Raw genomic sequence first — 26,377 nt, 5'->3', positions numbered from 1 at the left:
TTGATCACACTCACGTTTGCCTTGGTGATCACACTCATGGATGGTGCTATGTGCTTCCATCAGGAGGTGCATCATATCTAGTTGTCTCTCTTTCTGTGATGTTAGCAGCTATTGGAGATTACTGACTAGATTAATTAATTCATGAGGTGGACCCTGACTTTTTATTTTGAAATAATTATAAACTCATAAGAAATTGTAAAAATAATACAGAGAGTCACAAGTACCCTTCATCCAACTTCCTTCCCTCAACTGTATAAGTTACTTCTTTTTTTTTTTCCCTTCAAATTCCTAGTTTAATAAGGACATGTTTATTTTGAGAAAAAAAGGTCCCAAATATCAGGCTGTTCACAAAGATAACCCATAGTATCGATTTTAGAATACAAATCTTAAGATTATTACACTAATTATTTTCCTAGAGGATGCACTTGACATGCTAACTCTCATTCACAAAAATGCTGTTACACTGCATTGAACAGCCCCCACAACATTTCTATATGGGGTATAACATACATACCTCTAACTCAAAGCTGCTCTCAGGTGCTAGTCAACTAATGAGATTGCCTTTGTAGTTAGGGAAGCAACTAACTACTGAACTCATGTACGAATGGAAACAACTGTACTCCCTGCATAACAAGAGATTATTTTGGAGACAGTTGATAACAACCATTCATCCTTTTTATTAAGTCCTAAAGAGGTATCAAAATTAAAAGCAAAAATTACAGGGTAAGACTTGGCATAGCTACTAGGAGCATCAAAGGAAGTGAAGATGGGACGAGGTGCAGAGCAAGATGAATGAATGAACATGGGAATGACAAGAACAGGGAGAACAGTGAGCATGTGCTTAAGATACTAGGGGAGAGCATCTGGTGAAAATTTTGATCTTAGACAAGCACTCAGGTAAAGAAATAATGGGACAAGATTCCTAAACCCCACTATGTACTTGAGGGTCACCCTTACCAGTGGCGCTGTCTCTGTCATCCTCTCCTTCCCCAGCCTCCTTTTTCATCATCCTTGGTCAGCTCCAGCTGGTCATCCCCCATCTTCATTATCATCATCACGCAGTAGGCCCCCCTCCTCAGGAGAGGCAGCTGCACCCCCCTCAGACTCCGTCTTCACAGTGGTCTTATGTTTCTTCAGGGAGCTGCTGCTCTGCTCCTCTTCTGACTTATCATTCTTCATCTCTACTCCTTGTTTGCTCTGTTCCTTTTCAATTTTTTTATTTCCCAGGATTTCCAGTAAAGAATCCACTTTTTAAATTTTTTTATCTGGGTCAATTCCTTCTTAATGATCTGAAGGTCATCTCCTTTCAACTTTCCAGACTTGGACGAAGAGCCTTACCGTCCACTGTTAGAACTGAAGCCACTTTTGCCCCTTCATAAGGTGTTTCCTGATACATACAGGTGTTTAGAGGGCACTTCAGCCAGAGCAGTAGGGGGAGGGGGACGAACACGTGTTGGGTAACTCTACGTCCTGTTATAATAATCCCATTGAAAGTCATAGTCCAAGTCAAACGAGGACCTGAGTAGAGGGGATGGAGAAGGTAATGACCAGTACATCTCTGCTGTAGATCGTTTCACATGTACTTTTCCTCAGTTCACTTTTGGCTCTGCAGCAATCATTCTGCCATCCTCTCTTGCCACAGCAGCCCAGGCATTTCTCTCATTAATGTATTAAATGAAGGCAAAGCTCTTATAAACAGAGCAACTCAGTTTTGCCATATTTTGAGAAGATTGCCTCCACATCAGATTTCTTGACCACAAGAGTATTGAGATTCCCAGTGAATACACAGGTGTTCATGGAGCGAGGATCTGTCTTGTTGGTAACATTGATGACAAGGTTATTCATGAAGCCAAAAAATGTGGCTGAAGATTAAAAAAAAAAAATCTCACTGGAGTGGACAGGGAGAAGAGATTAGATTCTGAATCTCCTCCCGGGTTCTACGTGGAGAAGCAGCCTGCTCCTGGAGGTCCACAACGCGGCCACAACTGCTCAGCCTTCCTCTCTTCACAAGATTAGAAGTATACAACCCAAGTTCAATATCAAAACCAGGAAACTGACACCCATACAATAATAATAATAATACACTTTTAAATGTGCGTGGAACCTTTTTCTTTTAAAAGTCCATTGAAAGAATCAAAATAAAAACTGTTGGTGATTTGGTTAATTATATGTGAGTTTCACAATTTTGTTCCATTTCAAGATAAAGATTTTTTTCTCTGAAAGTTAACTTATGAACCTACGTTAAAAATACATCAAAGCGAAAAAAATTACATCAAAGCTAGATTTATTTTGGGCTGAAGATAACATTGGCACTGTCTGATCCTGTTCCAGGAGATTTATTTGTAATTCAATGGTATAAATTTGGATTCTGGGTGTCCAGGAAAAAATGCCAAAGGCCCACTTTCTTTTGTTAGATGCAAAAGAAACAGTGTTTCAGAGATGAGGTCACCTTCCTTTCCCTTGAAATTCAGGGAATGTACTCATATAAAGACTTCATGGAAAAATAACACACCATACAGTTAACAGAATGACAGAAGCACGTTTGGTGCTTTCTAATTAGCAAAGTACTTTAGTTAAATAAAACGACACCATAATAAGGCATCTGAGCTTAAGAGTCAGTGGAGGGCATATCTTGCTTGGTATGTGACTCCTTTCTTTCTTTATAGTAGAAGAAAACTTGGCAATTTTGACACATTAACAGTGCTGCTTATAGTAGTTTGAACATCAGTACTTGTAACATTTCTGAAGACTTGTCTAATTTTGAAATTTAAAATTATTTTTTAAATGTATAACTTGCAGAAGTTGGGAAAATTTTTTCGAGATCGTTTGTGCTACCTACTTATGTTATAGATGAAGGCCTGAAGCTCAGAGAAGTGAAGATAATTTGCTCAAGGTCACCCAGCCAGCCACTGGCTGGGCCAGTGAGGTTATGTTTCTGATAAGCCAGGACTGGCGGCAGAGGAGGCAGCATGTATGGACGTACAGAGGCCTGACTGAGTGTTCTGCCTTCAAGGACCCGGGGCCATGTTTCCACTCAGTGTTGTGTCTCTAGTGCTCACTGCAGCATCTGGTCCAGAGAAGGCACGTGTGGCATTCATGTGTTGTTGAATAGGGCTAGCACAGGAATTAATGGGAGATGAGACTGAAAAGGCTGGCAGGGACAGGTCATCATGCACTTTGTATACCATGTTAAAGGATTTGAACCTTGTGTTGGTCAGTGATGGCCCTGAAGAATTTTAATACAGCATAATCCAATGACCATTTCAGAATGAACACTTGGCATCAGTAGAAACATGAATAGCTAGAGGCTGATGAGACTGGAGCAGAGATGCCACACAGACACCTACCGGGGGAAGGAGGGAGAAATGATAAAGATCTGAACTAAGGCAGTGATATGCAGTTTAAAGAGTTGCACTTGAAAGACGCTTAGTAGGTAGAAATGGTTAAACAGTGACTCACTGTAGAAGGGGAGGCTGAGAGAGGAGTGAGGACCTATGTTTCTGGTCTGGGCAAAGTGATTGATGGCTTTACTTGCTAAGATAAGGAAGTTAGCCTTGCTGGGGGAAGATGAGGAGATTAGCTCTGGAGATGATGGACAGAGCTCAAGGGAGAAGTGCCAGTCCCTCAGGGATGAGATAATACCGCGAAAGATCACAAATTTAACTGAATGCTATTAAAAAGCATTTTGTCTACACAATATAGACCTCAGTATGTTTCTGGCATTAAACTCACTCAGTTTGCTGTTTCTTTGCAGCAATGATTAAAATAAAAGTGCTGCGGATGGTTTCAAAATGTAAAACATGACATCGATTTCTCCTTATGCTGTACCATACTTGTTTGGAGGAGAGGCTGAGCTGTGTGGAGAGGAGAGCAAGAGCCAGAGGGACCCGGCGGAACACCTATCACACACACCGCTGCACAAAACTGCAGTGTGGGGCAGGAGGCCGTTAGCGGTCACCTGTTGCTGCTCAGGTACTCTTCTCCCTTCCCCATCCCCAGAACCCTCCCCAAAGCCGCTTAGCCAAATATTTCTTCCAATCTCCTATAATATTTTCCCTGAGAGGGGTTCTGGAAAATACAATTTTCTCTGTCTCATTACATTTCCACCCTTTTAGAGCTGGTTACTCATTTTATTAAATTCATCTGTTTTTACTTCTGTATCTCTTACCCAATTATAAGCCCTTTGTGAGGAGGAAGTGCAACGTAATCATCCTTTATGGAAACCAGCTCCCAGTTTAGTTCTTTGTTCAGCTCTTAATAAATGGAATTAAAATGAAAAGTATTTTAGAGTTTCAATTTATAATTATTTTTTATAAAATAAAGATTTCCATAAGAATTATTATTTTTTTAGATAGGATTCTCTTGGTGTTTCTTCCTCTTCCTCTTCCTCTTCCTCTTCCTCCTCCTCCTCCTCCTCCTCCTCCTCCTCCTCCTCCTCCTCCTCCTCCTCCTCCTCCTCCTCCTCCTCCTCCTCTTCTTCTTCTTCTTCTTCTTCTTCTTCTTCTTCTTCTTCTTCTTCTTCTTCTTTTTTATTGGGGAATATTGGGGAACAGTGTGTTTCTCCAGGGCCCATCAGCTCCAAGTCGTTGTCCTTCAATCTAGTTGTGGAGGGCGCAGCTCAGCTCCAAGTCCAGTTGCCGTTTTCAATCTTTGGTTGCAGGGGGCGCAGCCCACCATCCGATGCGGGAATTAAACTGACAACTTGTTGTTAAGAGCTCTTGCTCTAACCAACTGAGCCACCCGGCCGCCCTTCCATAAGAATTATTATAGGAACTTTTATAAGAGAAACGACTGCCTTCCTCTTTCTCATTTGGTTAATTCAGAACTCTTTCTTACATTAAAAAGAGTGCTTAGAATATAGAAATACTTCCTAGAAGAAACAGTTGTTGAACTTCAGGTATGGTGTATTTTTCAGCTGTCTTTAGATTTGGTAACATCTTTAATTTTATACGTGTGGCTTTTAAAATGAAGAATGATTACATTTCAGGCAGATGGAATTTATACAAAAGTGCCTGTGTTTCTGAGAGGAGGTGGCAAGAATGAGTGTGAAAGCATGCATTCTGCAACAACCAATTCAAACAATAAATAATCTGGCTTCTGAATTGGTCAGTTAGGAAAGGCTAAGGTGGATAGAGATTAATGCTTAACATTCTTAATGAAACTGTTGTTAACGAAAGAAATACTAGGACTTTAAAGGGGATTTCTGTTTTATAGACATGGCAATGGGCAAACAAAACAGCTTGTTTGAGTGATTTTGTTTTCTTCCTAGGAGCCAGAAATTGATTGGATTATAGAGAAAAACCTTTTTCACCCTTCAAATTAAAAAAAAAAAGATAGAGCTCTTCTAGCTCGTATTCTTTTTCATGTTCAGTTCTCTCATGTATACAGCTTTTAGTTTTTTAATGACAAAATCAATTTTTAAAGGAATAATCCATAAATTATTGTATGTTCTTAAAAATTCCAACAATGCAGAAGTAAGTACATAGAGTAAATAGAGGAGGTCCTTTTAAACACACTCTCCTCCTAAACCACCTCCTTCTAAGCAGTGACTGCTGTGAAGAGTTTGATATATATATTTTCAGTGTGTTTACATACATATATATGCACCTAAACAAACTTGTATTTCTTATTTTTTTAACATAAGTGTGATTATTGTATGTATTATTTTATAATTTGCTATTCTTCTTGAATGATGGATCTTTGAGAGTTTTTTCATGTCACTACACATAAATCTACCGTATTCTATTTGACATTTGCCCCATGTTACATCATATGGATGGTAGACACCACAATCATATATGCTTTGCCAGCAACCTCTGATTCTTTCCAGGTACAGGGGAGATATCCCTGGATCTCAGGGAAGGTAGGCCCTTTCTCCAGCCAGTCACGCTTCTCTTTACAGGAATTTACTTCCCATTCTTCTTAATAGCTAGAGTGGCCATGTGCACAGATCTGGTCTATGAAATGTAAGGGAAAGTTGGCAGAGAGGCTTCTAGGGAATGTCTTGATTCCTTGATCAAAAAGCAAGAGTTACAATGAGGTTTTTCTCTGCCCTGGCTGCTGTCCTCACATCCCCAACTTCCTGCCTTTGAAGACAATTATTGATTTCTGGAGTTTGAAACCATCTTGAGACTATGAGGCCACAGGCATAAGGATGGAAAGCCAACATGCAAAGTGTATTAGTTAATTCTGCTGTCTAACAAACAACCTCAACATCTCAGTGGATTACAACAATAAACATTTATTTTCTTGCTCACAGGTGTGAGTTATCTCTGGCTCTGCTGGGCCCACCTGCGATTGGTTGGGTTTGGTGCCAAGTTGTGAATTAGGTTCGGGTGTATTCTATGTATTTCCTCATCCTTCTGTGTAGTTCTTATGATGCATCACAATAGTGCAAGAGATACCTCTTAAGACGTTGGCTTAGAACTAGCACACACAGTTACTTTCAGCTACATTTAATTGACTAATGCATGTTTCAAGGCCAAGTCCAACATCAACCGATTTTAGCACATTGCAAAGTTATACTGCAGAGGGAGAGAGTGAAGAGCTGAGAACAATAATCCAATCAACACACAAGGATGGAGCAGCAGGATGAAAAGACCCTGGGTCTTTGATGACATCATGAAGTAGCTGAACCAACACTGGCACTAGTTTTATCCAGACTTTTGTTATGTGATAAAAACAAACCCCTATTTATCTAAGGCACAATTTCTACTTGCAGTTGAAAACATTTCAAAATGATAAAATGCAGTTGTGTTCTAATTTAACTATTTATTGATGGGCATTTACATTGTTTCCAATTTTCCATTATTATAAATAATGCTACAATGAACAATTTATATCCAACTTGACCAAATGAATGCACATTTTTATCAGATAGATTCCTACACATGGAATTGCTGGGTGGAAGAGTACTTACATTTAAAATTTTGATAGATAATATCAAATTGCCCTCCACAGGACTTTGTCAGTTCATTCTTCATATCCTTATTAATCCTGATAGCATTACATTATAAAAGATACTTCCAAACTGATGGGTGAAATATAGTTTCAGTTCATTTGCATTATTATGACTAGTGAAGTTGAATGGCTTTTCATATACTTGTTAGCCATTTGTATTTCTTATTGTGTGATCTGCATTCATATCCTTTGCACATTTTTCTACTGTGTTGTTTTCTTTTTCTCTTAGTAATTGGTAGGGGATAATTTTATGTTTTAATCCTTTGTTTGAAACATGTTATAAATATTTTCCCTGTCATTTATTTGTCTTTTCTTTAAAAAATTTTAAATTGAATATTGCAGAATCTAAAGAGTATGTATGAAATATATTTAAATGCTAAAGAATGACAATACCATAAATTCCCAGGAATTCATGACCCAGTTAAATAACTTGTTCTTTCTTATTACCTTTGAAGTCCTCTGTGTGCCCCTCTAGTTCCAACCCCTTCTCTCCATATTCAGAGTAATCATAATCCTGGATTTTGAGTTTATTTATTTTTTCCTTTATAGCTTTACTTCATACACCTGTGTTTACAAACAATATATTGTTTTATTTACATGTTTTTGAACTTTATAGAAATAGAATCGTGTTGTAAGTATTCTTTGATGATTTCTTTCATTTAACACATTTCTAAGATTCATCTGCTTTGTTTCATGTAGCTGTAATTTACAGCTGCAAAGAATTCCATTACATAAGATAGCATAATTGATTTATCTACTTTTCTGTTGTTGGTGGCCATTGAGTTGGTTCTGGCCGCCTCCCCTCCCCCTTTTAACCCCCCAAACAGTGGTGCTTTGAACATTCTCATACATGTTACTTGGTGCCTGTGGGCAAGAATTTCTCTAGTTTATCTAGGAGTTGATATACACCTTCAGCCTCGCTAGATAAAAGTGATTTTTAAAATCAATTTACACTCCTACCAGCAGATATAACTGGTTTTGTTTTTCCACATCCTTGCCAACACTTGATAATGTGATTTTTAAATTTTTGCATATCTGGCAGGAGTGAAGTGATGTCTTATTATAGTTTTAATTTGCGTTTTTCTGATTACTAAAGAGATTGGTATCTTTTCCTCTGTTTATTGAGCATTTGTGTTTTCCTCTTCCATGAAATCCCTGTTCATATCTTGGCTCTCTTTTCTATTGGATTATTTGTCTTTTTCTTATTCATTTGTAATAGTTCTTTAGTCTGGATATAAGCATTTTGTCACTTTGTTAGTTCCCTATTCCGTGCTTTGCTTTTTTACTGTCTTAATGGTGTCTTTTGGTGAACAAAAGTTCTTAATTTTAAAGTAGTGAAATTTATCCTGTACTATATGGTAGATGTATGTGTGTGTGTACGTGCATGCACACACACGTGCATGTGGATGCTTTGCTTAAGAAATCCTTCCCTACCCTAAAGTCATACAGATCATCTAGATTGTCACCTAAGCATTTTATGGTTTTACCTTTTACATTTAAGTTTTTAATCCATATGGAAATGAGTTTTGTGTGCATGGTGAGATTCCTCACCCCCTTTTTAATACACTAATTGTTCTAGTGCAATCCATTGGAAGTCCACCTTTCTTCCACTGCTCTGTAATGACAGTTCTTCCAAACACATGGGGCTGTTTCCGGGTTCTCTATCCCATTCTAGTGACATATTTGTCTGTTACAATCCAAAAGTCACAATAGTGCAGCTAAGATGCATTAGTATAGCTAATGCATCTTATAAAACAACTTCTCCCACCTAGTTTTCTTCTTCAGGCATATCTTATTATTGGCTGCTTTCTCTTCCATATGTATTTTTAGAATCAGCTTGCCAAGACTCATAAGATTTTCTGTAGACTTTTTGATTGGAATTGACTTGAATCTTTAAATTAAGTTGGGGAGAATTGACATCTTTATAATAATGATTCTCTTTTTTTTTATTTTTTTTAAAGATTTTATTGGGGAAGGGGAACAGGACTTTGTTGGGGAACAGTGTGTACTTCCAGGCCTTTTTTTCCAAGTCAAGTTGTTGTCCTTTCAATCTTAGTTGTGGAGGGTGCCGTTCAGCTTTCAGTCTTAGTTGTGGAAGGCACAGCTCAGCTCTAGGTCTAGTTGCCGTTTTCTAGTTGCCGTTTTCTAGTTGCAGGGGGCACAGCCCACCATCCCTTGTGGGACTCGAGGAGTTGAACCTGCAACCTTGTGGTTGAGAGCCCACTGGCCCATGTGGGAATTGAACCGGCAGCCTTCGGAGTTAGGAGCATGTAGCTCTAACCGCCTGAGCCACTGAGCCGGCCCAATAATGATTCTTTTTATACAGTGACATATGTCTTAATTTATTGAGGTATTTTTAATGTCTGTTAATAAATTTTATATATTTTTTCTCATGAAGATCTTTTGGTATATTTATTCCGAGATTCTTCACATTTTTAAAATGCCATTGGTGATATCTTTTTAAAAAAGTACACTTTTTAACTTTTTGCTGTTGGTTTAGAAGGGCAATCAACTTTATATTCAAGTCTCACGTTAAGCTCAATTATTAATTCAAAAAAATCTATCAGTATATTTTGGGGGAGGTTTTTATATAAATATTATATCATATGCAAATAAAGTTTTATTTCTTCCTTTCTCATACTCATTTTATTTTTTTTCTTGCCTTATTTCACTGGTGTAGTTGTCCCATTGTATGTCACTTTATCCTCTCTGCTTTTTAACATCTCTTCCGTATTTTCAATCTCTTTTCTCTCTTTTCTGGCTAATTTCTTCAACATTATAGTCCATTTCATGAATTCTCTTTTTAGTAGGTCTAATCATATAGTAAACTAGTTCACTGAGTTTGAAAATTCAATTACTATAATTTTCATTTCTAATGGTTCTACTTAAAAATGTTTTTCAAAGTCTTTTTCTTCTTAGTCATATGTTCAATCCTCCTTTTATTTCCTAAACATAGTAAACATATTTGTATGTTTACTCCAGTATCTGAAGTTCATAGGTAAATTTATGTTGTCTGTTATTTCTGCTTGCTCTCATTCATGGTGCCTTAAATTCTGTGATTTGGGATTTTTGACACTGAGTTAATATTTCTTAGTATTTTATCCACTGGAGGAGTTTTTGAGGCCTGTGTTGAAGGAAGGTTCCTTCAGAGAGGATTTGCATTCATTTCTGCTGGTGTCTGGGGCACTACCCAGGCGACCCCATTTTATCTTAAAGTATCTATTTAAGGTTTTCCAGGCCACCAAGTTAGCATGTATTTGGGCTATAAACTATTGAGAGAATCAGCTTGTGATAAGAATTCTCAAAGGAGATTCCGTTCCCTTCAATCTAGTGACAACATTTAGGACATGTTGCCACCTCAGGCTGGGGCTGGCTCATTTCTAGTACATCCTGACATTGTGAGTGTAGAATTTGTGGTCCAGCTTTATGGAGGGAGGGTATCCCCTGTTAGATATCCCACTTTAGACTGTCCCTTATTCCCTCTAAGGCCAGAAAATGAAGTTCAAGGAATCTGGTGTTTGGCCCTCAGAGTAAATGTCAGCTTTGGGGCTCTCCTTCCTTAGGTTTCCTCTTTCTCTTGAATTTTGGGCTTTGAGGAGTCTTTATTTCTTTTGGTAAGTCTGTTAAGTGCACGAAAAAAGATGTTTTCAGTATTTCCACCCAGAATTTTTAGTTGCTGTGGGAAGAACATTCTTGGCAGAGGCAAGCTGGGTTGCGTAACCCTACTTCAATCAGCCTTAGGAGACAAGAAGTTTTTCTTCTGGTCCTGATTTATTTTCCTTAACAATTTGACAAATTTCAGCATAACATCTACATTCCCTCTGTGAAAGTATGTATGATCTCCTCTGAATTATGAACTTTTTTTGATTACGTTGAAATATTTTGTTTTATTTTATTTTGCAATATGCCTCAGTGCAACTGACCTTACTTGGGGCTATTGCAGAATGTGTAAATGGCTTCTCTTTGGTCTATTTTTAATACCTAAATGTACTATCCTAAATGAAAATTTCAAAGTGACGCTTACTTATGAACAGAAATTGGTGTTGAGAAATGATGAAATATGAAAGAAATTTTGGGGAAATTTCACACATATTTCTACCGTGATGAACAGCACCCTTGGTTATAAGTTAGGTTACCCCTTTCTACTGATCATCTTTCTTAAGATGGACACACTAGGCTGAGTAGAAAGAGGTAATCCCCCCCCTCATTTCAATCCTTGACATAACCATTCTGGAACCTGTTTGCCATCGTGTTTGGACTAGGCAGGGGCTGAGAAGAATAAGAGACTTTGAGGAGCTTTCAAATGTATTGAAAGTGCTTAGGAATAACAAAGTTATATGAGAGCACTGAGCTCAGTTCTCAGTTCAGTGATGAGAAATGATGCTGACGCACGATTGCCTAGGTTTGAATTTCGTGAGTGGAGATACAGGAGTTCAGATCTCAGTAGACATTTCAGAAAAGTTCTTAACAGTTTTTTTTTGGATTTAAAAGCTAAAGCTACATAAATTTTACAATATACACAAACTGGGGAAAATTTCTCTCTCCAAACTGATCAAGGATGTTATAAATGGTGGGTTAGATCTAAGGCAATTTTCTTAACAGTGTCATTACTTATATACATTGCTGGTCTTTCTTCTATAGTTGAAGTTCTTGTTACTTTTGATTGTTAATTATTGAGATTACTTCAGGTTGTGTATGTGAATGCATATATTAAATATGTCTGTGTATTACTTTGGGATGGTACCCATTCTGTCCATATATATTTTTCTTAATCTTGATGACAACCTGGAAGACAGATCACCTGGAACTAGTTTCCATCAACCTTCCTCTGGTTCATTCATACAAAAGAGATTTGAGTGCCTTCCATGAGCCTAATGCTGTGCTATGTGCCCATTCAAGTATATTTAGGTCCATAAGTATTTATTGCATACTCTATATTTGCTAGATACCACCTGGAAGAATAGTGCGTACTCCTTGGATCCAAGAAAATCTGTTTAGTTGGAGAGAAAACTGTAAATTTTAGGACAAATAATTTGGCAGTCTTGCATCAACACTGAATATGAATATAACTTCTTTGCCTTACTGCTCATGAAAACCGCATCTTGTGTAATTATTGATGTTGTTTAATCCAGGCGAACTAGGGAAATGTCACTAAAATTTTTTTAAATTAAATTTTTTTGGGTAACATTGGTTAGTAAAATCGTATAGGTTTCAAGTGTACAATTCTATAATACATCATCTGTGTATTGCTTGTGTGTTCACCATCTGAAGTCAAGTCTCCTTCCGTCACCATATATTTGACCCTCTTTGTCCTGACCTCCCTCCCACCCACTTTTCCCACTGGTAACCACCATACTGTTGTATGTATTTATGAGTTTTTACTTGTTTTATTTGTTCACTGTTGCTTTCAGTTTTATGTCTCACATATGAGTGAAATCCTGTGGTTCTTGACTTTTTCTGTCTTATTTTGCTTAGCATGATAATCTCAAGATCCATCCATGTTGTCTCAAATGGCAGTATCTCATCTTTTCTTATGGCCGACTAATAGTCCATTGTATATATGTACCACATCTTCTTTACCCAATCATCTATTGAAGGACATTTTGGTTGTTTTCATGTCTTGGCCACTGTGAACAGTGCTGCAATAAACATAGGGGTACATTTATCTTTATGAATAAATGTTTTCAAATTTTTGGGGTAGATACCCAGAAGAGGGATTGCTGGGTCCATGTGGTAACTCTAGTCTAAGTTTTTTGAGGAACCTCCATACTGTTTTTCATAGTGGCTGTACAAATTTAAATTCCTACCAGCAGCATATGAGAGTTCTTTTTTCCTCACAGCCTCTCCAACACTTGTTATTACTTGTCTTGTTATAATAACTGTTCTAACAGGTGTGAGGTGGTATCTCATTGTGGTTTTAATTTGCATTTCCCTAATAGTTAGTGAAGCTGAGCATCTTTTCGTACATCTGTTGGCCATTTGTATGTTTTCTTGGGAGAAGTGTCTGTTCAGGTCCTCTGCCCACTTTTTAATTGGATTGTTGGTTTTTTTTCTGTTGAGTTGTACTAGTTCTTTATATATTTTTGATATTAGGCCTCTAATTGGCGGCCTAATTGCAAATACATTCTCCAGTTTGGTTAGTTGCCTATTTTTGTTGTTGTTGGTTCCTTTTGCTGTGCAGAAGCTTTTCAGTTTGATATAGTTCCTTTCCTTTATTTTTGCTTTTACTTCCTTAGCCTTTGAGATCAAATTCATAAATTCCTCTCTGAACCCAAGGTCCATGAGTTTTGTACCTATGCTTTCTTCTATGAAATGTATTGTTTCAGGTCTTATATTTAGGCCTTTTATCCACTTTGAGTTACTTTTGGTATATAGTGACAGGTAGCGTCTAGTTTCATTCTTTTGCACATGGCTTTCCAATTTTTTCAGCAACATTTATTGAAATAGGTTTTCTTTTCTTCATTGTATGCTTTTGGATCCTTTGTCAAAAATTATTTGCCCATATATATGTGGGTTTATTTCTGGGTTCTTAATTCTGTTCTGTTGGTCTCTGTGTTTGTTTTTCTACCAATACACTGCTGTTTTGATTATTGTCACTTTGTAGTATAATTTGAAATTAGGAGTGTGATACCTCTGGCCTTGTTCTTTTTTCTCAGGATTGCTTTGGCTATTTGGGGTCTTTTGTGATTCCATACAAATCTGATGATGATTTTTGGTTCTACTTCTTGAAAAAATACCATTAGGATTTTGATGGAGATTGCATTAAATTTGTATATTGCTTTAGGTAATATGGCCATTTTAACTATGCTGATTCTTCCAATTCATGAGCACGGAATATCTTCCCATTTCTTGGTGTGTTTTTCAATTTCTTTCAACAATGTCTTTCAGTTATCAGTGTACAGGTCTTTTTACCTCCTTTGTTAAGTTAATCGCTTGGTATTTTATTCGTTTTGCTGCAATTGCAAACGGAATTGTTTTTTTCATTTATTTTTCTGAAACTTCATTGTTAGTATATGGAAACACAAAGGATTTTTTTACATTGATGTTGTAGCCTACAACTTTATTGTATTTGCTTGTTGTTTCTAACAGCTTTTTGGTGGAGTCTTTAGGGTTTTGTATATAACGAATCATGTCATCTGCAAAAAGTGACAATTTAATTTCTTCATTCAGTTTGGATGCGTTTTATTTCTTTTTTTTGCTTGATTGCTCTGGCAAGGACTTCCAATACTATGTTGAATAACAGGGGTTAGAGGGGACATCCTTGTCTTGTTCCTGATCTCAGAGGAAAAGCTTTCAGTTTTCATCATTGAATACGATATTAGCTGAGGTTTTGTTGTATATGGCATTTATTATGTTGAGGTACTTTCCTTCTATACCCATTTTATTGAGTGTTTTAATCATTAATGGATGTTGTATCTTGTTAAATGTTTTTTCTGTGTCTATTGATATGATCATGATTTTTATCCTTTGTTTTATTAACATGGTTAGCACATTGATCGTTTTGCATGTGTTGAACCATCTTTGCACCCCGGGAATGCACACCACTTGATTGTGATGTATTATCTTTTTAATGTATTGTTGTATTCGATTTGCTAGTATTTTGTTTGGGATTTTTGCATTTGTATTCATCAGAGATATTGATCTGTAGTTTTCTTTCTTTTTGTTTCCTTGCCAGATTTTGGTATCAGGATAATGTTGGCTTCATAAAATGAGTTAGGAAGTAGTGCCTTTTTTCAATTCTTTGGAAGAGTTTGAGAAGGACAGGTATTAAATCTTCTTTGAATGTTTGGTAAAATTCATTAGTGAAGGCATCTGGTCCTGGATTTTTACTTTTTTGGGAGGCTTTTGATGATTGTTTCAATTTCCTTATTGTTGATTGGACTATTTAGATTTTGCAGTTCTTCATGTTTCAGTCTAGGAAGGATATATATTTCTAAGAACTTGTCCATTTCTTCTAGGTTATTGAATTTGGTGGCATATAGTCTTTCATGGTATTTTTGTATAATCGTGGTATATCTGTGGTGTCCATCATAACTTCTCCTTTTTCATTTTTGATTTTGTTTGAGCCTTCTCTTTTTTCCTTAGTGAGTCTAGCCAGAGGTTTGTCAATTAATCATTTCAAAGAACCTGCTCTTTATTACATTAATTTTTTTCTATTATGCTTTTGTTCTCTATTTCTTTAATTTTGGTCTAATTTTTGTTATTTCATTCCCTCTGCTGACTTTGAGCTTTAATCGTTCTTTTTCTAGTTCTTTAAGATTTAATGTTAAGTTGTTTATTTGGAATTTTTCTTGTTTCTTGAGATAGGCTTATAATAATATAAACTTCCCTCTTATTACCACTTTTGCTGTATCCCCAAAGTTTTAATATTTCACATTTTTCTCTTTGTATCTTTTGAGCTCTTCTTTTATTTCTTCTTTGACCCAGTTGTTTAGCAGCATGTTGTTTAATCTCCACATAGTTGCTGTTTTTCCCGCTTGCTTTTTGCAGTTGATCTCTAATTTCAAAGCATTGTGGTCGGAGAATATACTTGGTATGATTTCAACGTTCTTAAATTTGCTGAGGCTGGTTTTGTGTCCCAAGATATGGTCTATCCTTGAGAATGTTCCTTATGCTCTAGAGAGGAATGTGTAATCTTGTGTTCTGGGGTGAAAGGCTCGTAAATGTCAATTATGTCCATTTGGTCTAATGTGTCATTTAAGGCCAATATTTCCTATTGATTTCTGTTTGGATGATCTATCTATAGATGTCAGTGGGGTATTTCGGTCCCCTACTGTAATTGTGTTGTTGTCAGTTTCTCCTTTTAGTTCTGTTAGTAGTTGATTTATAACGGGGGTGCCAAAAAAAATGTATACAAGTGGACACTTTGGTCAATGTTGCTCAAGCAGTAGTAGTTTGCCATAATTAGAAGTGTCTGGATGCTGATTGTAACCACTTTGAGCACATCTTGTAATTGCAGAAGTGAAACGTGACCTGCAGTCATCTTTTGTTATCAATGTACATTGAGTATTACAATTTTAATACAGTTTTCCTTTCTTAAAATGTGTATGCATTTTTTTGGTACCCTCTGTATGTTTTGGTGCTTCCTGATTGGGTGCATATGTTTTTATGAGGGTTATGTCTTCTTGAGTTATTGTCCCCTTTGTCATTATAAAAATGTCCATTTTTGTCTCTTGTTATCTTTTTTATTGAAATCTATTTTGTCAGATATAAGTACAGCTACAGCTGCTTTTTTCTGGATAGCATTTGTTTGGAGTATAATTTTCTACCCTTTTACTTTGAGTGTATATTTACAGTTGAGATGTGTCTCCTGAAAGCAGCATATGGATGGGTTTTGTTTTTTGATCCAACCTGCTATTCTGTGCCTTTTTATTGGTGAGTTCAGTCCATTTACACTTTAGGATGATTGATATATAAAAATTTCCTATAGCCATTTTATCTTTCATTTTCTGGTAGCTTTGTGTCTCCATTGTTTCTTTCCCCTTGTGTTTCTGTCTGTTATTTTAGTTTGGTGGTATTCTATGACTTTTTTCCCTCTGTTTCTCCTTTTTTTTTTTTTTTTTTTTTTTATGCTATGTGTCTCAGTTCCAGATTTCTTTTGTGTGGTTATTGTTAAATTTATGCAAAAGAAAATTTCGTGTATACAGTTATCCTTTTTTTCTTCTGAATGCATCTTATCTCCATTCTCCTATGAAAATTCAGATCTTTACTCTCTCCCCTTTTATATTTTTATTGTTACAGATTATCCCTTTTAGTGCTGTGAGTTAATTTCCAAATTGTAGTAGCTGTTGTCTTCTTTTCTCTTTTTAAATGTTATATTTAAGTGCATAATACCCTATTCTGAATAAGGGTTACAATTTCCTGCTTCTGGCTCTGTATTTTACTCATAGTTTCCTATCCTTTTGTCTTTTTTTTTTTTTTTCAGGTAGAATAACCCCCTTTAGTATTTCCTGTAATGCAAGCCATGTAGTGGTAAATTCACTCAGCTTCTATATGTCTAGAAAAGTCTTTATTTCTCCCTCATATCTAGAAGATAACTTTGCTGGATATATTATTCTTTGATGGTAATTTCTCTCTTTCAATAGTTTGAATATTTGATTTCACCATCTCCTAGCTTGTAGGTTTCTGTTGAAAAATCTGATGATGTCTAATGGGATTTTCTTTATAGGTTGCCATCTTCTTTTCCCTAGCTGTCTTGAGAATTCTTCCTTTGTCATTAATTTTTGACAATTTTAATATAATGTGCCTTCGAGAAGACCTTTTTGGATTGAGATAATTAGGTTTTCTGTTTGCTCTTTGGATTTGAGAATTCAGTTCTTTCTATAGATTTGGGAAATTCTCATTGACAGTTTTTTGAATAGGCTATCTGTTTCCTTCTCCCACTGTTCTTTTGGTATGCCCATTATTTTCACATTGCTCTTTCTGGTGGAGCCAGATATTTCTCTTGGAATTCTTTAATTTTTATTTTATGTATGTATGTATGTATGTATTTATTTATTACTCTCAGGTCTCTCTTTTCTTCCATCTGCATAATTTCTAGGTTTCTATCTTTGATATCAGTAATTCTTTCCTTTATCTGGTCAGGTATATTTCTTAAGCTTGCTAGTTCATTCTTCATCTCTTATTGAGTTATTCAGCTCCAGAATTTCTGTTTGGATCTTTTCAAAAATTTCAATCTCTTTGGTAAAGTACTCCTTTTGTTTGTTGATTTTATTTCTGAGTTCATTAAAGTGCCTATCTAAATTTTCTTGTATCTCACTGATTTTTTTCTGAACTTTAATCTTGAATTCTCTGTCATTTAAGTCACATATTTTCATGTCTTTAAGTTTATTTTCTGGAGATTTTTAATTTTCTTTCTGATCCGCCTTGTTACCTTGGTCATTCACAGTGTTTGACAGATTATGTTTCTGCCTAGGCATTTATGGGAGTGAAATGTGTTTTTTAAAAGAGAGTTTAGCAGTTCTCTATTTAGTGGATTGATAAGTAGGGTCTTTCATTTGTTTTCCAGTAGGTGGCTTTCTCGAAATGCAAATTTTTATTTTCTCTTGCATTACTCTGGCTTCTTGGATCTTGGTGGGGCAGTAGACAATGCCCTGTATTCCCTGTGGGTGGGCTGGGCTGGGAGTCTTCTCTGTAACCAGATCACCACGGTCTCAGGGCCCCACGTCTGTGGGGGAATGTGGTGGACAATGGGCTTCTGAGCCTGTGAAATCCCAGTGCTGCCCCCTGCAACCAGATGCTGCGGGGAGTGCTGCACTGCCCAAGGTGTCCTAGGTGGCACCTGCTGGGCTCATCTGAGATGAGTGGGGGCACGGTGGGCTGGGAGAGGTTGGCTGGTGCATTTCTGGCTTTTTTCTCCTCCCAGTAATAGTGTCTGCCAGACCTCAGCTGCCACACCTCTGTATCTCTACCTTTAGGCCGTGCACTTGTTGCTCAGGGAGGACTACTTCTGCCTCTCCAGTTCTCACAGCTACAGATAATGTGATCTGTAACCTGACACTCACTGCTACAGCTTATTCCAGGGCCCAACGGAGGAAGGGGAAGCAGCCAGGCTCCATGGCTTTGTTTTCTGCTGTTGCACCTCTGTGTTCTGTCTCTAGAGGCCCCAGTTACTGGGTTCAGCCACGGTGTGTACTGACCACTCAGGCAGGAAAGCTTATTCTACCTCTCTGCTCCTCAGGGCTGCAGAGTGTGCATGCTGCAACCTGGTTGCTCCCCTCTCCAGAGACCTGCAGTGAGCTCTGGCTGTGTCTGTGGCACCCAGCTCCACTTTTCCCCCTTCCATCTTCCCCTGTTCAACCTGATTCATCCACCTTTAGATGTGTCAATGTGCAGGTCTCTTAGACCAAAATTCCACTTTTTTTCATTATTTTTTCTGTTACCTCTTTCTGAAACAGACTAGGATCTAATGTCTCCTTTACCACTAGCATTTAACAAATAAAACATAAATGATGTCCAATATACATAAATGGCCCATGCCAAAAACAAAGGAATTCTATCTTGTGTTTTCACAGTGGGCAATGTTATAGGTGGTGACATTTCCCAAGATCCTATAATGATTTGATTGAACACAAAGGAACAAGGCCCAGGTACTGGCTGGCCAGCTCAGGTTTACTTTAAAAATAGAAAAAAATACCAACAATAAAAAATAATCACAAGGAAAATTGAACTATATAAAGGTTTCTTTCTTTTTTTTTTGAATGCAGTTTTCTTACTTTCAAAGATACCTAGTATTGTGAATGAGGCAATATATTACTGCCTGCTAGAAATTATAAGGAAATCTGCTGGAAAAACTAAGATAGAATTATGATTAGTTCATCACTTATTCAATTAAGAAAAGGATACTTCCAGATAATCATCATCATCGTCTTGTACCACTGAGGGTTTATTGTGTGCTAGGAACTTTTCTAAGTGTGTTGTCAACGCTGACAATCTACTGTGAAATATAGTATATAAAAGTATGTATATGGAAATGGAGATCACAGTAGTGGTGAGCTCCATTATACAGATAAGAAAACTGAGGTAAGTCAGGTGAAGTAATTTGTCCAGATCACAACAGATCACACAAATTCGAACCCTTGGAGGACCGGCTGTAGAGTCCATGGTCTTAAGCTTTACTGCTTCAAGTTTGCCTTTTAATCACAAAAGTATGAACATTCACAATTTCCATCCTGTTTTCCACAATGATTTTGCTTTATTAATCTACTTAGCACATCTTTTTTTAAAGGTTGTAAAAATTCCATCTAAGACACTGCCCAATATATTAAAAGTTAGGATTAGTGGAGTCTAAATTTACAAATTGAAAGATGCAATTATTTTTATTGATGGTAGTTTGCATTCTGAAATAGTTATATGTATGCACATATCTAAAGAGTATTATTTATAAAAGCAAACAAAGGAAAAAAAAGAAAGAAAAAAAGAGAAAAACAAACTCCACAGTGACAAATTGGATAATTCACAGTGATGTCTAATCCTCTTAAGGAATGGATTATTTTATTCTAGTCTTTGAACGTTCATACTGATATTTAGAATAGTATATCCTCATTAACCCCTTTCATTAGATGGTCGTCTACAATTATGCTTCCATTGTGCTTTTGTCCTCCCTTGGGAAGAGAAAGATGATGGACTCAGCATAAAGCTGGACCTCACTGTATAAGTAAGTAGCCTGACTGCTGTGCACATCAGGATAAGTTTCATGACACATAGAGGTAACACAATGGAAATCACAGTTTAGAAATCCAATTTGTCTTGCTGTGAATAGAATTGCCTCCAATACAGACAACAATTAGTTTTGTTCCATAACACTGTTATAGAAATGTGACATTGAAAAACTGCTTGCAATCTATTAAAGAATTCATCTACCATGAGTTCACACCATGGAGGGAAAAATGTTAATTCTACTTATGTGAAAAAACATAAAAGGATTTTTCACAAGGAGCTGCCACAAGGTCAGGATATGACTACTGAGGTAATGAAGTGAAGGCTTCCCTGAAACTTTTAGTTGCTTATACATTCTATTAAAGTTGCAAAATTCTGCTGATTCTCGTTTCTTAAAACCACTGGGATTGTGGCTCAGTCGCATTATGGATTCAGCGGAGAGTGATGCCAGCCTTTATTGTTTCCTCAAACTGCACTGGAGCCTGCTGCTGATGCTCTCAGCCAGCCCTGGTTCTCCCCTTGTTTTGGCTCCAACATCCTTTTCCTCTTCTGACAGCACTGGTCAAGTCAGGTCACGACTTACATTATTATACAGAAAACCCATGAAACGCACCTTCACATTCACTGTGAGAATGAAAAGACCCCTGCTATAGAGTACTCAGGAAATTAAAAAGAAAAAAAAAATTGAAATATGGGTAACTTAGTTTTATCACCCATCTGTAGGCAAGCACACATCAAAAGGAAAATCTATAGTTTAATAAGATTGGACTCAGACATCTTGCAGCTCAACTGTACATGTATTTATTGATCATCTATGAGGGGCAGGACTGTCTAAAGACACGATATAGTGGAAAGAGAATGAGATCTGGAGTAGGGCAGACTTAGCTGGAAATCCAGTCTCCACCATTTACCAGTTGTGTGAGCCTGGGCAAATACCTAACATATCCTGTTTGGTAAGTGGGGGATAATAACTATCTTGTGTAGTTATTGTGAGAAGTAGACATCACATATACAGTGTGCTTGGCACACCCTAAGTGTTAAGTGCTACCTGTTATTATTAGGCTATGTGAGGTAAATAAAGACGAGACTTGGTTTCCACCCCCAAGGAGAGTGTTCTAGAAGAAGAGAGAAAACATGTACATAAATATCTATGCTTCAAGGCAGGAAGGATAAAGGCCATGAAGGAGCTTCAAAGTGTCTTGATAAGGGTGCTATGGAGAGAACCTCTTGGTTGGGGTATTGCAACAACCTCCTAGCTGGTCTTCTTGATTCCTGTCATGCCCACTCTAATCTATTCTTCACACAACAGCCAACACATTCTTTCTCATATGCAAATCTGATCATTTGCTTAAAATCCTCCCTGGGCTTCTCATTTTCTTTGGGATAAATTGTACAGTATATAAACTCCTGCTAATTCTCCAACTTCATTTCTTTTCCTCCACCCCTCTCATTCCCAAACATATACTTCATGTGCTGGTCCTACTAAACTTTTTAAACTGTGCTAGTCAGAGTTCTCCAGAGAATCAGAACCAAAAGTGTGTGTGTGTGTGTGTGTGTGTGTGTATTATATGTAATAGCAAATTATTATTATTATATGGAATTATTATAAGGAATCTGCTCACATGATAATGGAGGCTGAACAGTCCCAAGATCTGCAGTCAGCAAGCTGGAGATACAGGAGGGCCAGTGGTGTAGTTTCAGTTTGAATCCAAAGTCCTGAGAACCAGGATAGCCAACGATGAAAGTTCCAGTTTGAGGACAAGAGAAGACCAATATCCCAGCTCAAGTAGTCAGGTAGGTGAAATTCCCTCTTATTCAGCTTTTTGTTCTAGTCAGATCTTCAATTGATTGGCTAAGACTTGCCTGGAGGGCAATCTGCTTTACCCAGTCTACCAATTCAAATGTTAGTCTCATCCAGAAACACCCTCACAGACACACCCAGAATAATGTTTGACCAAACATCTGGCATCCCTTGGCCCAGTCAAGGTGACATGTGAAATGAATCATCAGTTTTTAAGAACATACATTTTTTTTTTTTTTTTGCACATGCTATTCCCTATGCCTGGATTACTCTTGGTTTCCTGACTCCTGGCTCACTCCTATCGGTTCTCCAGGTCTCAGAGTACAAGTCACTCTTTCTACACTGAGTTAGGTCCCTCTCCTATGTATCCCCACACCCCCTATGATAGCGTGTTTCTTTGTGCACTGTAATTTCCTCTTTCCTCGTCTCTGTCACGTAGGATGTCAGCTCAGTGAGAGTCAAGAACTTGCTTTATTCCTTCTGCAGTATCTCTTGTGTGTAGCACAGGATCTAATACATTGTAGTCACCCAATGGTTATTTGTTAAATGAATGAATGAATAGACTTAGTGGAGGAGGTGGCAGTTGATATAGATCTCAGAAGAAAGGAGATTTCAAAAGAAATATAATACCCAATTTGGGAAAAACAACAGGGAATACCAGAATATTCACCATGAAATTAAGACTTCAGATGCTTGTAGAGAGATTCTGAAAGCCAACGGTCATTTCCCTACAGCAAGAGTAATTATAGTCATCATGAGGTATTCTCCAGGAGCAAGGGGCTTTGTTTCTCATCACATTGAAAGAACATTTTCTTTTAAGTGTTTATCATTAGAAAATTCAAATGTATGGAACTTAAAAAATAGTATAATGAAACTCTATATATTCATCTTAAACAATTATTAACGTATTCCCATATTTGCTTTTTCTTTATTTGGCTGAAAAATTTTAAAGCAAATCCTGGACAATCTGATGTTTTTTTTGCCTCTAATTATTTTAACATATTTATATATCTTCAAAATTAAGGACCTTTTTTTTTTTTTACCTTAACCACTATACTATTATTATGCCCAACAAAATTAGCAATATTTCCTTAATGCCATTTAATACCCAGTCTGTATTTGAATTTCCCTAAAGTGTCCTTTCTTATTTTAACAATTGGTTTGTTTGAGTCAGAATTCACGTAAGGTACACACATTTGATTGTTGTGTCTCTTGAGTCTTTTCAAGTCCTTACCTGCTTCCATTCCTTTTCACTCCTGCCATTGACTTGTTGAAAAGACCATGCTAGTTCTCATGGAGACTACCTCTTATTCTGATTTGTCAGATTGCTTCTTGGTGATGGCATTTAACTTGTTCTTCTTTCTCTTGTATTTCCTGTAAACTGAAAGTTAGAGCTACAGTATGATTAAGTTCAGGTTCAACATTTTGACAAGAATACTTCATAGGTGGAGCTGGGTACTTCATATTATAACATATCAGGAGGCATATGCTGTCTTCTATTTTAAGGATGCAAAGAGCAATCATCTGATCCTTCTGTTGTAAAGTTGCATTTCTTCCTTTATGTCCAGCAAATAATCAGTGGGGTGTTACTTTGGTACTCTATGAATATCAGTTATCACTGTCCTTTCATATAATTGTTTTGGCGATGATTGATGGTTGCCTGAATAATTTTTCGATTGGGGTTGCAAAATGGTGATTTTCTAATGCTGTAATTCCTGCTACATTTATTAGTTGGGATTCTTCTATAAAGTAGAGCTTTCTGTCATCAACTGGAGCCATTTGGAATTCTGAAATAAAGTTTTTTATTCTTTTAAAAAAGGGCAAGCTAAATTCCAAATTCATTCTCTTTGAAGGTTTTTTTTTGTCCCTCAAAAAATTTCATCATGGATTTTTATATATTCAGTGTATTTCAACCAATTGCAATCATTATTCATTTTGATACTCAAATTGTCCCATCTCTGGCCAGTAGGAATCCCCTTAAGGTGGTTTCTGTGACCTTTTAAGTTCCTTTAAACTTTGATGGTTTCCTTGCTTTCTAGAGCAACAAAATGCTCCAAGCTCATCTTGTATAATTTCCTGCCTCAGGCCTGGCAACAGCTTTTTCTCCAAGGAGTCCTGGTTCCTTTTAGTGGTTTGTAATACTGGAGTCCCAAATTTGGTTAGTAGGGGTGCTCATTACTGGGTACCCAACCCTGTTTGGTAGACAAGAGCTGGGAAATGTGTATTAAAAAAAACCCCATTAGTTCATTCTGAAATTTCTAATTCAAATGTAACTTTATAGAGCTTTTACTGAAAAAAAATTAGACATTTGCCTATTTTCTCTTACAGTGAAAAATCTTAATTCCTAGTAACAACAACATAGTTTTTTTTATAGCATTATCATACTATCTATTCAAATAGCTAAAAATAACAACAGAAATATTATTTCTAGTCATTAGACCACTAAATGAAGTTTAAGGTTTTTTTTGGTCCTTAGACTATATCTCATTAAATAAGTATGACCCAAATACTGTGTTTTTAAAGCCATTTGAATTATTTCTTTTCTCTGTGTGGTAATTTGTCTTTTCTAATGACTTATATACCACCACTAATGAGTCTTCATTATACTTGAAAAAACAAGGTACCTAAGGTTTTCATTCTAAAAGCCTTAGTTCCTGGAGGGAAGGAGACTAGAGATTAGAGTTGTATTCTAAATTAATTAGTTGGAGTAACAAAAAAACAGAGGAAAATCTGTTTGGTAAAATGTGGTCACAAAACAGATTCCATCTTACTGAACCTTGTCAAGGAGTGGAGATTGACAGATGTAGACTTTTTCTGCCAATGTGAGTTATTGGGCTTCCTGGTTAATATCAGGACTTCCTAGGTTTCTTAAAATGCAGCAAACTATAGGTAATACTAGATTTCCTATCATCTGCTTGGCTTCTAGGTCATCTTGGTGTAAGCATGTACTGAGCAGAAGGTAGGAAGTGGTTGGGTTAGGACCAAAGAAGGCAGTTGTCTTTCACCAGTGCTGAAAGCCAGGATGAAGAAGATGCCTGGTGATTCTGCTCCTTCAGTAGTGTATCCTTTGAGTAAAGCTGGGGTAGGAGGAATGAGAGAGAAGTCAGACTAATCCTAGGAAAAAGGAGATAGAAAGAGGAAGGAGAGACAGGAAGACAAAAATTACAATAGCTCTTTTCTACTATATCAGACACTGTTTGGCAATTTAGTTAATTTAAACAGTTCTCAGAACTCAAATCCCTTTCACACTATCTAGAATGAATTGGAGGGTATATATTATCAATACAGTCATTTAAACAAAAATATTTTAGCCTCTTTTTGAGTCTTGTGTAATATAGTTATCTATTGAATTAAACATTTTCTCAGACTAGATGTATACTTTGGGTTGAGGCTGAGATGTGTACAATGTTCACTCAATGTTTTTGTAAAGAAATAATTAGTTACAACCAGTATTATAAGCACTTTTATTTTATTTTCCCAAGTCCTTTGCTGAGGACTTGGCACATAATAAATGCTCAATAAATGTTTATTGAAAGATTGAATTACCTAATTACTTTTTAAATCCTTCCAACCCCAAGATAAAGTGGAGAACTAAAAATATACTTACGAAGATTTTATACAGATGTACAATTTAGAGAAGGAGATGTATTGTTTGGAAACACCATAAATATTGAAATAAGCATATACAGGTAGCACCAGATTTACAATGGTTTGACTTATGATTTTTTTTGACTTTACGATGGTGCCAACGCTATACTCATTCAGTAGAAACTGTACTTTGAATTTTGAATTTTGATCTTTTCCTGAGCTAGTGTTATGTGGTATGATGGTCTCTTTTGATGCTGCCGAGTGGCCGCAAGTCGCAGCTCCCAGTCAGCCAGGTGACCACGAGAGTGAACAACTGACACTGTCCAGTGTAGTATTAAATGCATTTTCAATTTACAATTTTTTCAACTTATGATGGGTTTATTGGGATGTAGCCCCATCGTAAGTTGAGGAGCATCTGTACTCTCTAATATAGTAAAAGTAAACATCACAAAAATCTGGGGATAATTTAATAAGTTTTCAGTGCTAAAAGGAGCCTTAGAAATCATCATTCTGTAGATGAGGAACTTGAGGACAGACATGACTGTGACCTGTGCAGGGCCACACACTTGCTTAGGGACAGAGTCAGCTGCACCTACTTTTCTGATTCCTGCATCCAGGCACATACTCCACCCTATGCCAATGCCCAGCCAAGGACAGGGAGGAGGAACGGACTTCCACGTTCACTGAGCCCCTAGGAGGAATCAGGCTGTTCCCTGAGAGGAGAATAAAGTCCGTAAGTCATGTATTTCAGAAAACAAATGAGAAAATTCAGCAGATCAAAATAAGTCTTTTAAAACTGAGAATCGGATATAGGATAGTTTCTCAAGAGACCAGATAGATGCTGCAATGTTAGGGACATTTCTGCAGCAA

At 36.9% G+C, this 26,377-nt stretch overlaps 1 pseudogene; it reads right to left on the bottom strand.

The window, feature by feature from the left end:
* Positions 1-543: 543 nt before the first annotated feature.
* LOC109452959 (heterogeneous nuclear ribonucleoprotein C) lies at positions 544-1,825 on the bottom strand (annotated as a pseudogene).
* Positions 1,826-26,377: the final 24,552 nt, after the last annotated feature.

Source organism: Rhinolophus sinicus, linkage group LG02, assembly GCF_036562045.2.
Source record: "Rhinolophus sinicus isolate RSC01 linkage group LG02, ASM3656204v1, whole genome shotgun sequence".
Lineage (NCBI taxonomy): Eukaryota > Metazoa > Chordata > Mammalia > Chiroptera > Rhinolophidae > Rhinolophus > Rhinolophus sinicus.
The sequence above is the reverse complement of the archived record's forward strand: the minus strand, read 5'-3'. Positions and strand labels throughout refer to the sequence as shown.